Source organism: Pongo abelii, chromosome 5, assembly GCF_028885655.2.
Source record: "Pongo abelii isolate AG06213 chromosome 5, NHGRI_mPonAbe1-v2.0_pri, whole genome shotgun sequence".
Classification (NCBI taxonomy): domain Eukaryota; kingdom Metazoa; phylum Chordata; class Mammalia; order Primates; family Hominidae; genus Pongo; species Pongo abelii.
The window spans coordinates 40647032-40662139 of NC_071990.2; the positions used below are offsets into that span (position 1 = coordinate 40647032).

General features: G+C 49.2%; 1 protein-coding gene and 1 non-coding gene across 2 annotated transcripts in view; one reads left to right on the top strand and one right to left on the bottom strand.

The window, feature by feature from the left end:
* Nucleotides 1-15108, bottom strand: part of LRFN2 (leucine rich repeat and fibronectin type III domain containing 2) — a 196957-nt gene that overhangs the window by 8698 nt on the left and 173151 nt on the right. The gene's annotated exons all lie outside the window — the stretch shown is intronic.
* On the top strand, nucleotides 10337-10439 carry LOC112134022 (U6 spliceosomal RNA). The gene has a single exon (XR_002915608.1). It is a non-coding gene; the product is annotated as a U6 spliceosomal RNA (small nuclear RNA).

Sequence of the window (15108 nt, forward strand, 5' to 3'; positions counted from 1 at the left end):
CAAACTCCTTAGCTGGGCTCCCAAACCAGGCTGCTGTCACATTGTTGTCCTTCTACCCACACAGCCTCTGACACTGCCCACATTCTTAAAAACTTGCCCAGGTAGGAAAACACTGCAGAATCAGCCAGGCCCTGAACGGGCAGATGGCACTTCCTAGAAGGATAATTAAAGACCTTATTTATCAAGGGACTAATTGTAAAGAGGCAAGAGGGTATGGGGGATCACAAGGGAATGTGCAAGAACCCAGAGCTAATAGCAGCCAAGAGCCGAGGTGTTATGTCTGCCTCATCCCCAGGAGAGAGAAGCATGTAGGCCAGTGCTGCTTGTAGTGTGGCTCATAGATGGATGCTGGCCCATGGACTGTTTGTTCCTGTTCCAAGATCAGACACTACGGAAGTCAACAGTAAGAATTAAGGCTTTATAGCAATTTGGCATTGGTTGTCACATTCAAGTGCGTGATGATAATTTCTGATAACTTGGTTCTAGTCTTACAAAAGCACTGGCCTGCAACAGAGTGGGGAAAATCGAAGCTGCTCCTTCACAATGAATAGCTTGAGGAGCCCTGGGCTAGTGCAGGCTTTCTCAGCCTCACTACTGTTGACACTTTGGCTGACTATGTCTTGTCTGTGTGGGGCTGTCCTCTGCATCGTAGGAGGACAATCCCAGGACACCCCTGGGCTCCACCCACCAGATGCCAGAACACACCCACAGTGTGACAAGCTAAAACGTCTCCAAGCATTGCCCAATGTCCTCTGGGGGCAAAGTTACCCTCCACTGAGGCACATTGGTTTAGAGAATTTGGTTGAGAAACAGAAGCTGCCAGGGGCAACCTTACAGGGTGGGCACCGGACAAAGAAGTAGCCAGACCTCACTCTTCTCTGCCACCTACCTTCTGCTGCTGCTCTGCATGGCTGAACCAAACCGAAAGCCAGAGTTCACAGGCACATGCAGGTCAGGCTTCCAGAGTGCAGAGCAAGGCGGAGGAGGGGAGAGTGGATCCCGAGGGACAATAGACAATAAATGGCTCAACCATCAGGTCAGTCATGGGCCCCTTGGTGAAAAACACGTCCCTGAAATCCTGAGAGATTTCTTTCCATCATGTAAACTACCAACATCTCTGTTAGCAGAAAACATGAATTGCTATTTTAAGTTAAGCTGCTCCAATGCGTTAAATTTAATTAAACTCACACACTCTAAAAGACAATTTGAAACTGCAACCCCAAGCACTTACCAAGGAAACACAAAACAAGCCTAAGTGGCTGCCTCTGGATTGTTTTTCTTTTTCTTTCTTTTTCTGTTAATATTATTTTGGCATTGTTTATTCAGCTTAACACTAGCACACAAATCTACAGCTGATACCAGAGGTCTACGAAATCACAGGCACATACCGTTATTCTACTGTGGGCTCTCGAATCTGTTCTCCACCTTTCACCTGCTTGCCTCTGCCTGTGGGGAACTACATTTCCCAGGCTCCCTTGCCTGTTCCCAGGTTTCTGAGCCCTCAGGCTGCCAGTTGGAGTAGGCCAATGGAGGCACTGGAGAGAGACTGGAGGGCCGGAAGAGGGGAGAAGCCAGGTATCTCTTCTATTTTTTCGTCTCCAAGTGGTTTCACCCTGTCAGACTCTGAATCTCCTCTGTGATTTCAGCTGCCAGGGTTCCAGCTCCTGCTAGACACATTAGGATCTTAGTCACTGGTCATGCCATCTCCTCCTGTGTCCTTCCAGCCTTGGATGGGGATGTGTGGGTGGCGGTGGCTCCCAGCTGTTGCTAATCTCTATAGCGCCTCACTGTCCTGTTCCCCACCCACTGCTCCCATGCTCACTGCCCCCACCTGTTGTTGACCTCTGAGCAGCTCCATCATCCCTGAAATCCAAACCCTGTCCTGAATTCTGTTTCTTTTTCTTTTTTTTTTTTTTTTTTCTTGAGACAGAGTCTCACTCTGTAGCCCAAGCTGAAGTACCCTGGTGCAAACTCTCGGCTCACTGCAACCTCCGCCTCAGGGGCTCAAGCGATTCTTGTGCCTCAGCCTCCCGAGTAACTGGGCCTACAAGCGCATGCCACCAAGCCTGGCTAATTTTTTGTATTTGAGTAGAGACGGGGTTTCACCATGTTGCCCAGGGTGGTCTTGAACTCCTGAGCTCGGACCATCCACCCACCTTGGCATCCCAAAGTGCAGGGATTACAGGCGTGAGCCATGGCTCCCGGCCTGAATTCCCTCTTTCAAAAGACCTAAAATGTTCTTTTATTTCTGACTGAATCCTGAATGACACAAGGAGATAACCTTTACATTGTTGAGAACATTCTATTTATTAACTTATTTCCTTGCACTTTGGGAAAAGATGATCATCACTTCATGTCAGCAGCAGCACATCTTGGCTGTATCTAGTGAAACTCCAGCTTTAGGAAACAATTTACCAGCCTCTCAGAATCACTCATCACTCCCCCAGTAAGCCAACTTGATCCCATTGCACACAGTGGTCCCTCTTCCTTAGCATCATATCTTCCTCCACCGGGTGACCTTATCTCTTAAGGCCTGACTCATAAATTACCTTTGACCTCACCAGAGCTATCTCTTCTCTCCCTCCTCCCACAACCACTCTTACAGTCCCCTGTTAAAGCCCTGGGGGTTGTTCATGTACACCTTTCCCTTGAGGACTGGAACTGTGTCTTATTCCTCTTTGCATTTCTACTGCCGATCATGATGTCTGGCCTAGAGTCAATGCTGAGTAAATATTTACCCTATGGTTAGGCAGTGAGTGCAAGAGTGCTTTGCAAAATGTTAGGGCCTAAACATATGTGAGGGATTCTTATCTAATATTCAAGGGCTAGTTAATGGTGACTCTCAGACACTGGCTGGTTCTGAGGACATCTTTCTGGAGAGGTACTTGTCCTTTTTTTTTTTTTTTTTGAGATGGAGTCTTAGTCTGTCCCCCAGGCTGGAGTGCAATGGCATGATCTTGGATCACTGCAACTTCTGCCTCCCAGGCAGGCTCAAGCAATTCTCCTGCCTCAGCCTCCTGAGTAGCTGAGATTACAGGCATGCACCACCATACCTGGCTAATTTTTGTATTTTTAACAGAGATGGGGTTTCACCATGTTGGCCAGGCTGGTCTCAAACTCCTGACCTCAAGTGATCCACTCGCCTTGGCCTCCTAAAGTGCTGGGATTACAGGCATGAGCCACCACACCCGGCCTGGAGAGGTATTTTTCTATATCCTTGAGGCTTACTGCGAGGGCTCCTGAAAACCTTTCATGGATGTGCATATACATATGTGTTTGGGGTATATGATTGTGTGTATGCCTGTGCGGGAGAAGATGTGTATCTAAGAAGTATCATTTGTCAGCTGAATGTGTGGGTATTTGTGAGTGTGTGCCAGAGTGTAGGTGCTTACATGTATGTGGCAATAAGGGGTCCTGGTCCTAGGCAACGTTAGTCATTGTTTTGCCCCTCTTTCAACCAACCCCCTAACCCCACCTCCCCCAGAGGCTCCCACATCCTCTGAAACTTCTGAGGTGACTTCCTGTGTGACCTCTCTCTGTAGGCTGAGCCTCCTCTTTTCTAATGGAACAGAGTTTACCCCCCAGAAAAGGCATTTGGGCCTCAGGAATAGGAATGGGAATGGAGCGGGAGTTTCCACCTGGGCCTCGGCCTCCAGGAAGAGCCTATGGGCCTCCAGGAAGAGCCTGTGGGCTGCTAAACTCCACTCTTCCCCTCTCTCGTGGCTTCCAGTCTAGGTTACACTCTCCAGGCTCCCTTGCAGCTAGTGTGCCCATGTGACCTTTTCTGGCTAAAGGGATGTGGAGGATGTCATCTGTGCCAGATGATCTGTGCCATCTCTAGGCCAGGCCTTCAGCAGCTCAGATGCCTTCCCCACACTCCCCTTTCCTTCTGCCAGCTGGACCCTTGGGCGGGATGACAAGGCCTGGAGGGAGGTACATACTGGGTACCTAAGTCTCCCATGAGGAAGGTCTCCTGATAACCTGGCACACCGCTCTGGACTGTTAGGAAAGTGAGAAATCAAATTTGATTCCGCTTGAGGCTTTACATTATGGCAATTATTTGCAACAGCAGTTGCCTCCCCTGACCAACAGACGCCCACAGGTAAGATGAAGTGAGCCTGAAGAATTTGCTATTTAGTAGGTATGTGTGTGAGAGACAGGGTGAATGTGTGTTTGTGTAAGAGGAAGACATTGGTGCTGATGTCTATACAAGAAATCCTTACCTTCCTGGAGTTGTCAACAAATACCACCTCTTGTATCTGCATAATTCCTCCAGCCTCCAGCCTCCCCTCTGCTCCCCTAGCACCACGCCTTTCTAGGTGCTCTGTCCTCTCCTCCCTCCATCAGTGATGCACCATGGCTCCCTGCTGAGCCTCAGCACTAATTTGGAAGGGCCACATCAGGCTTCCCCTACTCCACCCCTGGCTCTCTGTGTCCTCATTACTGGCTCTTCACAGAACCACTGGCTTGCCACCCTCTCTAGTTAGCCTTGAGATCTCAGGCTACATGACATGGTCTCATTAAACCAAGCCAAGCAGCCCTTACTCCCAGATTCTCTCTCTTCCTGCGAGCCCCAAAGGGACTTGTTTGCTTTCATGCAGGAGCTGCAAGGGAGTAGAGGAGATGAGTGTTGTTCCATCCTGCATACAATTTACTGAGTACTTACTACGTGCCAGGAACTTGACAAGCAGAGTCTCTTTGATTCTGCATGCTGACTGTATGAGGTAGGTATAATTATCCCCACATCACAGATGAAGAAACTAAGGCTCAGGCAGATAGAACCGCTGCTCAAGCTCACACAGCTGGAAAGTGGCTGAGCCAGGTCTGCCAGGCCATGGAGCATGATCTTCCCTATGCTGTATTACACTGAATTGAATTGAGCAGAATCAGGATTTAGCAGGTGGCAAGTCTTGGAGTTGGGCCGACTGTTTGCCAGCCATTTAAAAAGAGAAAAATAACATGAATTACTTTACAATGATAGCTAACATTTATTGAGCACTTACTATGTGTCAAACACTGTTCTGAATATTTTCCATGTATTAGTTAATTTAACCTTGGGAAATCCTGTGAGGGAGGTACTAGTCTTATTATCATTATGGATGAGAAAATCGAGGCTCCAAGACATTAAGTGATTTGACTAAGCTCTCACAGAGAGAAGGACTGTGCTCAGCCAAGATTGAACCCAGCACTTTCACATTTCCTCAATTCACATTCATGATAACCCTGGGAAGTGCGTCTAATAATTGTGCTACCTGTTTTAGAGGCAGCGGTTAACTGAACTGCCCTGGGCTCACATAGCTAATTAGGGCCGGAAATGGGACTCCAGTGAATGAGGAGGGCAATCTCTCTACTTCGGGACACATGCTCCTGGGGGGTCTGAGGGAAGTGAGGGAACCACGTGGATATTTATGGTCAGAGTTTCCAGGCAGGAAGGAGGTGCCAGTGCAAAGGCCTTGAGGTAGAAACAGTGAGGAGGACAGTGAGGCTGGAACAGAGAGATGGAAAGGGAGAGTAGTAGGAAATGAAGTCACCAAGGTAGTAGATAGGAGCCAGGTTCTTGCAAGTACGTTCACTCTTGTGTTCCAACTCTGAGATTGGCTGCTGGGTGCTAATGTTAAGGATTCTGAGGCTGTGTTTAAACTCAGTGGGACAGAGTCCTCTGGAGCCTGTCTCATATTTGCTGTTTCTGGCCTAGAGATCAGAGTAGTTAGAATGACCAGAATTACCAGTACAAGTTGTAGACCCTACTGGTGACTAGTGCCAAATGCTGGCCTTCCCTAAGCACCAGGCCCTGAGTGGTAATGGGAGAAGGCACATGTCTGCTCTTTAGAGTGGGACGATCATGGAGCTGGTGTGATTCAGTGAGGGCTCCAAGGATCAGAAGACTCTGATCTTCCAGTTGGTGCCAGGGACCAGAAGCCTGGGGTTGGGGGCCAGCCTCTGTCCCTGCTCTTCTGCCCTTGTGGCTCCTGAGAATATGGAGCTTCCACAAATGCCCTGAGGCACCCCTGCCTTACTGGCAGTTACTTCAGACTCTCAGTGAGTGAAGGAGCCACTTTCCTTTCAATATGATTGAGGCTCTGAGACAAAGCACCCCCATCATTGCCTCAATCCTCAGGTGTACCCAGACATCCACTTCTACAGCCCCTGAGACGGCAGGCAGGGTTGGCATCAGCCCCTGTTGAGTTGGCCTCTGGGTCTGGGTGTCCTTCCTTGCTCCCATCCCCCAGCCTCTTCTCTGCAAGTGGTCAGAGGGATCCTGTTAAAACCCAGGTCACATCCTGTCTTTCTCTGCTCAACCCTGCTCCTGCCCCCAGTGAAGCCCACCTCATGTAGTCAAAGTCCTCACATGGCTCACAGGCCCCAGGCGATCTGCCCCTCACCTCTTGGGTTTTGTCTCCTTCTACTCCCCATTCTTACTCTATAATCTGGGCTCCCCGCTGCTTCTCAAATCTGCCAAGGGGAATCCTGCCTCAGGACTTTTGCACTGGCTGTTCCCTCTGCCTGGATGCTCTTCCTCCAGATGTTTATATGCTAGCTGCTTTGCCTCTGTCAGGTCCCTGTTCCAATGTCACATTCTTAGCGAGGCCATCCCAGATCACCTTTTCAACACTGGGGGCTTCCCCAGGCTTGTTACTCCACTCCATTTTTCCCCAATGCATTTTTATTGTCCAACAGACAACATCATTGATTTATTATGATTACTGTTAATTGTCTTTCTCTCTGTCTACTAGAATGTCAGCTCCCTGAGGTCAGAGTTTGTTTGGGTTGTTTTTTTGTTTTTTTTTTTTTGCCTGTTTTGTTCACTGATATTTTCCCAACACCTAGAATGATACTTGGCACAGCACAGGCCCTTGAAAACATTGGTTGAACTTGCAGATGAAATGAATGTTCTACACTGCACTGCCCAATATAGTAGCTGCATGTGGTCATTCAAATTTAACTTCAAATTAATAATAATTGATTAGAATTAAAAATTTAGTTTCTGAGTCATAACAGCCAGATTTCAAGTGCTCAGTAGTCACATGTGGCTAGTGGCTACTGGATTGGACAGTGCCACTGTGTGACATTTCCGTCAACACAGGTAGTGCTATTGGATGGTGCTGTTCTAGAATATGCTATGCAGCCCTATCCATGTACCCAGCAAGTGGTATTAACACTGTCATTTTCTATGTGAGCCCTGATGCACCAAACAGGTGGGCCAGTCCAGGTGATGTTGTCCAGCTCTGGGGAGTTCACACCAAGGGATGAATTTGTCTTGGAGTCTTTGATCCAGACCTCTGAGCAGTTCCCCATTCTCTCTGAGGCTCTGGACAACTTCATCCCTCCTTTATGACTCTTCCAGTTCTCCATGGTTCCTAAGACCTCTGGGTTCAGCGTGCCCTCTCTGGGATTCTCTCAGGTCTAGCTCAAGCTTATCTGCCCACTGGAGTGTTCTCTCTGCCTCCCATACTCAGCCTGTGCCCCAGCCCCTTCCCAAGGCTTGGCCCTACTGGCAAAGCTGCCTCGCCTTCCCCACAGTCCTCAAATAGGGACAGCCCTTAGCCAGCCTGTGTCTTTTTGCCCTCTCTGGTCCTTTGTTTCGATATTCTGGTTCCTGCTTTTCTGCTTCTCATGTTCAAGCTACCCATTACACATCTGACACATTTCTATTGAGAAAAATCCCTCATAGATCCAATAACAATGATAGATGTCATCGGAATACCTGCCATTAGCAAGAGAAGCTGAAGAGGCAGCAGGGTACAGTGGATATGCACACAGGCTCTGGAGCCAGACTGTGGGGTTCCAGTCCTGATTTTGCACATACCAGCTGTAATACCTTATCTTGGGCAAGTTTCTTAATCTCTCTGTGTTTGTTTCCTAGAAATATCCCCTTTCTGTAAAATGGGGCATTCATAATCTCTGCTTTATAGGGTTGTTATGAGGATTCAAGGAGTCATGATTCATAAAGTACCTAGGTCAGTGCCTGGCACAGAGTAAGCCCCACGTGAGGGTCTGTTACATAAAGGAGTGGGCCATGCTTAACCCATGTAACCCCAAGGAAATGCCTCTCTGATGGTGGAAATCCAGGCCTCGGGGATTTGTGGCTGGCAAACCTCATGCAAGCTAGAAACTAGGAGACTCGGGCAGTACCTGACCCTGGCTGGGGTGTCAGGGAGGCATCGTGGCTTCAACACTTGCAGCAGAATGGGTCCCCCCTGCAACCCCCCATGAGACTATTGTTCAGAATTCATGTGGAGGAAGTGTCAGTAAAGGCCTGGCTGAGCAATGGCAGAGATGACAGGAAATTAGGCCAAAGAGAGCTGACCCTCAGCAGGCTGCCTCTGTGCTCATCTCCCCAGTGTTAGGCCTTACCTGGTGACAGGTAAGGGTCACTCGTTGGGAGGCCCTGTGTTTGCTCCCTGACTTGGGAGGCATGGCAGATGCAGCTGCCAGGCAAGGACTTGGGAAAGTCACAGCCCAAGTGTTTGGTGGAGGCAACAGTGTCAGGGAGGGAGCTTCACCCTGCTCCATGGGGCTCCTTCATGGAGGGGATAAAGCCAGGAGGTGGGAATCCAGGCACTGGCACTGCACCACCGGGGTTCAAGCCCCAGTGCTGTCACTGACCAGCAGTGTGACCCTGGGCAAGCCACGTAACCACCCTGTAAGAGGGGGCAGATTATAGAGCCCCGTCGCAGGGTTGCTATGAGGATGAAATGAGCGAATCTCTGTGATTTGAACAGTGCCTTGTCCCTAGTGAGTGCTTAATTTGTGCTAGTGTTTGTGACTGAGGACAGAGAAGTGAATCCAGGCCTGAGGCTGGACACTGGCTCATGGATCAGGTGCACAGCCAGCTCCGCAGGCCAGCCGTCTGAGGTCTGGCAGTCTGTCTTGGTGCAGGCCACTGGGGCCAGCCTGCCCGCTGATCCAGGCACTTCTCTTGCTGACTAACCAAGGTGTCTTCTGGCTCTTCCCAGTTCTCCTCTGCCCTCACCATGCACAGATCCTAGGAACTCCGGGTTGAGAAGGGCCCTGAGAGCCACCCTGCTCATCAGCGCCTCCATAGCAGGCCTACCTGGCTGTCAGCACCCTCTGCTCACACACTTCTAGGACATGCCAGGCAGTCATCCTAGCTCTGGACAACTCTGAGTGACTCATGGGGGCCATGGTCTGACAGACTGCGACTTCCTCCCACCAGCCCAATGCAACCCCACAGCTGCCCAGAGCAAGCCTGTTTCTTTCTTTTCGACATGTTGATGCTTCCCATATTGTGAGGCCACTCTCTCATCCCACCTTGACTTTTCACTTCTCCAGAATTCACATTTCCATTTCTTCCAACCATTTCCTCATAGCACAGTTTCTAGTTTGCTGGCAGGCTGCCCCATCTGATCATACCTGATCACATGTCAATTTGTCTTTGGCCCTTCTCTTTGGGGGTTCTGAGTAGTCAGACCCTACATTGCCCCAATCAGACATCACACTTGTGGACACCACCCCCTCCCTGGAAGTACACTGGATTCTCTAGAAGCCACATCCCACTGGTGGTCACACTGAGCAGACTGTCAATGGAGAGGCCCTGTGCTTTCCCAGGACTGCTGTTAAGCCACATTGCTTAAACAATGTCCCCACCACTGCAGGCTCAGCCAACCCAGGCAAGCTCTTGAGCCCATGTAAGGCCTGCCTCTCTCTCTCTCTCATTCTGTGTATGTGTGTGTGTCCTCATTCAGGTCTCCACAGATATAGAAGTCTTTTCTGTATTTAATTGTCCTTATCTTCCAGCCCCCAGGGACTGGGTTGGCATATCTTAGAGGAAAGAGTGTAGGCTTTGGACTCAGACAGAAAACTCTCTTTGAAGGCTAGTTCTGCCCCCGACCAGATGTGTGACTCTAGACCATGTGACTTTCCTCTCTCTGAACCTCTGTTTCCTCACAGGTGAAATGGGAGAGTTATACTAGCCTTCTGTGGTGAGTGTGAGAAATCAAGTACAATAGGAATAAACATGTCTGCTCCCTTCCTGGGCCATTTGGTACCACAATGACGATGACTACAATGATGCTACTTGTCATTTATCTCCTGGAGGAGCTGAGAAGAGCTTGCTCAACAACAACTCATCACTTAGAGAAAAAATGCAGAAGGTGTCAGATCAATTATACCTTGTTATAAACACAGACGTGTACAAAATGAAGATTCCCCACCAGCTGTGCCCAAGTCACGCTAGAACAGCCAGCAGACACCAAGTAAACACCATCTAATGATGAACCTGATCGGACCATTCACTCCAGTTGGCAGATCCATAATTTCATGGGGGTATCACCCGGAGCAAAGCCAGCACCAGCCTCCTTGAAAATGCTATCATATGCTCTCTTTGGCAGCACTTCCACTAAAACTGGAACCATGCAGAGGTCAGCATGTCCCCTGCAGAAAGATGACAGCAAATTTGTGAAGCGTTTTATATGAAATTCTGGTACATGCTACAACTTGTGTGAATCTTGTGTGATTCCACTTATATAAAAGACCTGGAGTAGTCAAATTCATAGAGACAGAAAGTAGCAGGGTGGTTGCTGGGTGCTGGGGGGAGTGAGGAATGGGGAATTCTTATTTAATGAGTACAGAGTTTTAGTTTGGGATGATGAAAAAGTTCTAAGATGGATGGTGATGGTGACTGCACAACAATATGATGTATTTAGTGCCAGTGAACTGTCCACTCAAATGTGATTAGAATGGTAAATGTTATGTATATTTTACAATAAAAAATGGCAAAAAATATTGCAAAGCCAATTCTACCAGGTACTCAGGAAGAGGAGAGGTTGTTGGAAATAGAAGTGTCACTTCAGGGAGGCTGATGAACATCTGGGTGGCAGTCACCCTCGGCAGGGGCTTCTTGGTTCTGTTGTCTGTGGGCTTGGGTGGCCCTGTCAGATCTGGGGAAGGAGACAGCATTTGTGGAGGGGTAGAAAGAACCCCTGGCCATCTGATGCTATTCTACATGTGCCCCAATGGGTGAAGAGTAGGGCAACTCCAGAGCAGAAGTTGGCAGGAATCAAATGCCTGGGAAGAAGTTGCTGAAGATCCAGCATGGTGGTTCACAGCAGCTAGGCCTGGGTTCAAATCCTGCTCTGGCACTGACTAGCTGCGTGACCCTAGGCAGATTACTTACCCTCAGTTAAATAGGAACACTAGTACCTACTGTGTAGGAATATGGTCAGGACTAAATGAGGTAAAGTGTGTTAAATGCTAGGGGTGCCTGGCAATAAATGAAGGAATGGTAAACACTGGATTTTGTTTCAATGCCAATGGTGAAGTCAACAGTAACCCTTTGTCTTAGTTTCTTTGCATTGCTTAACAGAATACCACAGAATAATTTATATTTTTAAAAAACAACAACAAAATTTTCTCATAGAACTGGAGGCTAGAAGCCCAAGATTAAGGTGCCAGCATTTGGTCTGATGAGAGCCTTCTTTCTGTATCCTCACATGGCAGCAGCGGGAGGGCAAGAGAGAGACAGAGAGCCCCCTCGGCAGCCACAAGCCCTCATGACTTTATCACCCCTTACAGGCTCCACTTCTTCATCCTATCATCGGGGATTAGGTTTTAACCTATGACTCTCAAAGAGGACACAAGCGTTCGAACCACTGCACCCTTAATAAAGCATATCTGGGTAAAATGAAGCCCTCAGTCATTTCATGGAGGGGCATTGGGGCCCCACCTTTTCCTTCAATTATAACCATCTCCCTCTGTCAGATCAGAAGCTGTATCATAAGAAGGAACCTGTATCGACCCCCAGGGTGAATTTGTGCTCTAGTGAAGAAGGTTTACTGACTGTGCCATGCCTGGTGAGTCACTTCCCATGTTTGAGCCTCACCTTCACAGTTTTCTCACTTGCAAAATGGGTTCATAACAGCGATCATATGGTGTCTTTGTGAAAATTAAGTGCTGTGATATTTGTTCAGTACAGAGTATGCTGCTGAGAGTATGTTTATGCAATAAAAAGTAGCCATGATGATGTTTGCATTTGGTATTTGAAGATCAGTTTCAAATGTTGGCCCCACCATCTGCTAGCTGAGCAATCTTGAACAAGGAGATTTTGCTTCTCTGAATCTCAGCCTCCTCATCTGTCAAACGGGAATGAGAACACTACCACCTCCCCCAAAGGACCGTCTGGAAAACCTAAGACGCACGTCTACTTGGACACAGTATGTAAGTGGTGAAGCATTTATAAATGTGAGGTGCCCATTTTTTATAATGGGGACAGCCAGCACTCATGCATGAATGAGTGACCGAGAAACTTACTGACACTTCCTTGGGGGCTGCTCCAAGCTGCATGCCTGGAGGCAGACCCCCTGGTGAGAGACTTGCTGGGCATCAGGCTGCTGAGTTGCTGCATCATCCTGCCCGCTGCCTCACCCCACGGAGAGTTGCCCTTTCCACCCAGCGGTCAGGAGGAGCCCACTCAGCACTTCGCTGGGCTGTGTTTCTGTTGATTCTCCCTGGATACCTCTGTCTCTAACAAGCAGTCTGGTCAGGAAGTAATTAATTAAGCGTGGGGAGAGTGACAACCTCTCGCAGGAGGTCTCAGGTGGGCAGCTGGGAAGCCCCACTCTGTCCAGCCAAGTGGAAGGTCCTGATGCAGTCCCAACCCTGGAGTCAGCAGGAGGGAGGGTGGGGGAGCAGAGCCATCCCCACCCACCAGCCATCCTCATGTCCAGGCTGGAGGACGAGGCTCTAACTCCCACTCTGTCATGACTTGTTCAGCCTTGAGCAATTCACTTTCCTTCTCTGTGCTTTTAACATTCTAGAATTTCACAAGAATATCACTGGAAGAGGGGTGATGGGAGCGCAGGGGAGGCAGGAGGAAGGGGATGGGATATTGGGGCTGTGGAAGTAGGGGCAGCAGCAGGTCACTGACCCTGAAAGCACACAGGAGTTAGCATCAAAGTGACCTGGGCTCTGGGCTCAAATCCCATCTCCACAATTTATTGACTATATCTTTACTCCCTTACTTAACTTTCCATAGCTTTTGTCTTCTTATTTGTAAAAGCAGTTTGCAAACCCAATTTGCAGAGTTATATGAGGATCAAAAGTAATGTACGCCAAGCACTGGCATACAATATATACTCAATAAATCATTTATATATATAGTGAATGCTTACTATATATTCTTACATACTTTATTATTCTCTATCTTCTATTTATCTTTCTATCATCTCTTACAGACTAACACCATCCATTCCACCCACCTCGCAGCAGGACCCCTCCTAGTGGCAGAAGATGAGCCACCTGAGGGCACAAGTAGTTTTAGGGGTTGGAGTCTCTGCCAGATGGGCAGAGGAGCCTTCCTATGGGATTTGTTCATTAGCTAGGAGCTTTAAGGTGGGGCTGGCCTGGCCTAGAGGTGCACCATCCTGATTTTGCCTGGGAATTACTAAAAGCAGCAGTGTAATTATCCTCCTTCCTCTGTCCTGCCCCAAGTCTGGGAGCAGCCAGGGCCTATGGGGACAATGAACACAGAACAGAGCCACTAATTGCACACCAGGGTCCCTGGAGGATGGCCATATGGGCCTGTCATCTTAGTGTGGAAGTAATCATGTAAATAAATCACGTGTGAGTAAATCACAGACTTATCTCATCTGTAATTTTCTGGGAATCTCTCCAGCACTGTTTATTGAGGTGCATGGGTCTGAAGCCCCAGAAATTGGCTCACTCTCCTCCCTCTCCTGCTCCAGCTGGGGAGAGGCCATGCTGGGTGGCAGATGGGAGTGAGGCTGATGAGGAGTCGTCCCTGCTCTGCTGGGGCACACGCAGGTGCGATGGAGGGTGAACCCCAAACGGGCACGGCAGGAGTAGGGGGGCTGTGTGAGTGAGTGGCCATTGAGCATTGTGTGCGTGTAGGTACATATGTGAGTGTGACTGTGCGTCCACTGGCCAGTGTGGAAGCAGCCCTGGGCGTGTGAGCAGGGAAAATGATTGACCTGAGGCTGTGAGCACCTGTGAACATGCACAGGTGGGGTGAACACTCGAATCAGCGTCCTTACAAAGGCCACACGGCCCTGTGGGGTCTGGCCCCACTGCCTCTCTGCCCCATCTCGCCCACCCTGCCCTGCACTCTGTCTGCTTCAGCCACCCTGGCCTCTTTGTTGCTCCTCAGAAACATTCCAGCCACGGAGGCTTTGCCCTGGCTCTTCCTTCTGCCTGGAAGGCCCTTCCCACAGACCTCAGTCCAGCTCCCCTTCAAGTCTGCTCAAATCCCACCTTCTCAGTGAGGCCTGCCCTGGACACGCTAGCTAATATTACAACTTACCCACCACCCCCAGCACCCTGCCATGTCTTGCCTGGGGTTTCTTTTTTGTGTGGCACTCACTGCCTCCCAGCACCCATATCATTTACTCATTTGTGGTGCCTGTTGCCCATTTTCCCCTCATAAGGACCAGGATTGCCAGCTGTTTTGTTGACCGATGTGTTCTAAACACCCGGAACAGGAGCGTTTCTTTGCTGGCATAGCTGCCTCAGGTCTCTCATCTGCACGTAACATGGGGAGGAGACAGAAGCCATCCAGGTCATAGGGCTGCTGGACAGGCTTAATGGTCGGATATCTAAAAGCACTGACAGCAGCCTTGGCACACTGTTCATTAGCTGTGAGCCCTTGTTATCATGCCCCACTGCAGCCTGGAAGTGAAGCCTGCATGAGTGATCCATGGAAGGATCTGGCACAGCAGCAGGTATCCTAGGGAGGGGTCCTGATAAACACTTCCCGCCCCACTCCCACTCCACACCTTACAAATTCTCAGGAAGAAAAATTTTCTGACCTTCCCCAGTCAAGGAACTCATATTTTGGGGGATCCCTTTGAGTTATTAAATTATCAGGAAATTTATAAGATTTTTGGATTTTAAATCAAGGGAAAAAGCAAGCGAGGTCCCATCCCTGCCTGGCCTGGGGCTGCACAGCTCCGGGGTCCCATAGGTAACAGAGCATGACTGACAAGCACAGCGTCTGGAGGGTGTGAGAGTCGCTCAGACCATGCAGGACCTGGAGCTCTGGCCTGAGAGTCTCCAGCCCAGAGTCTTCTCTCAGCTTTGCAACCCCTAACAGGCTATGAGACTGGGGTCAAGTCCTATCCCTTCTCTGGGTCT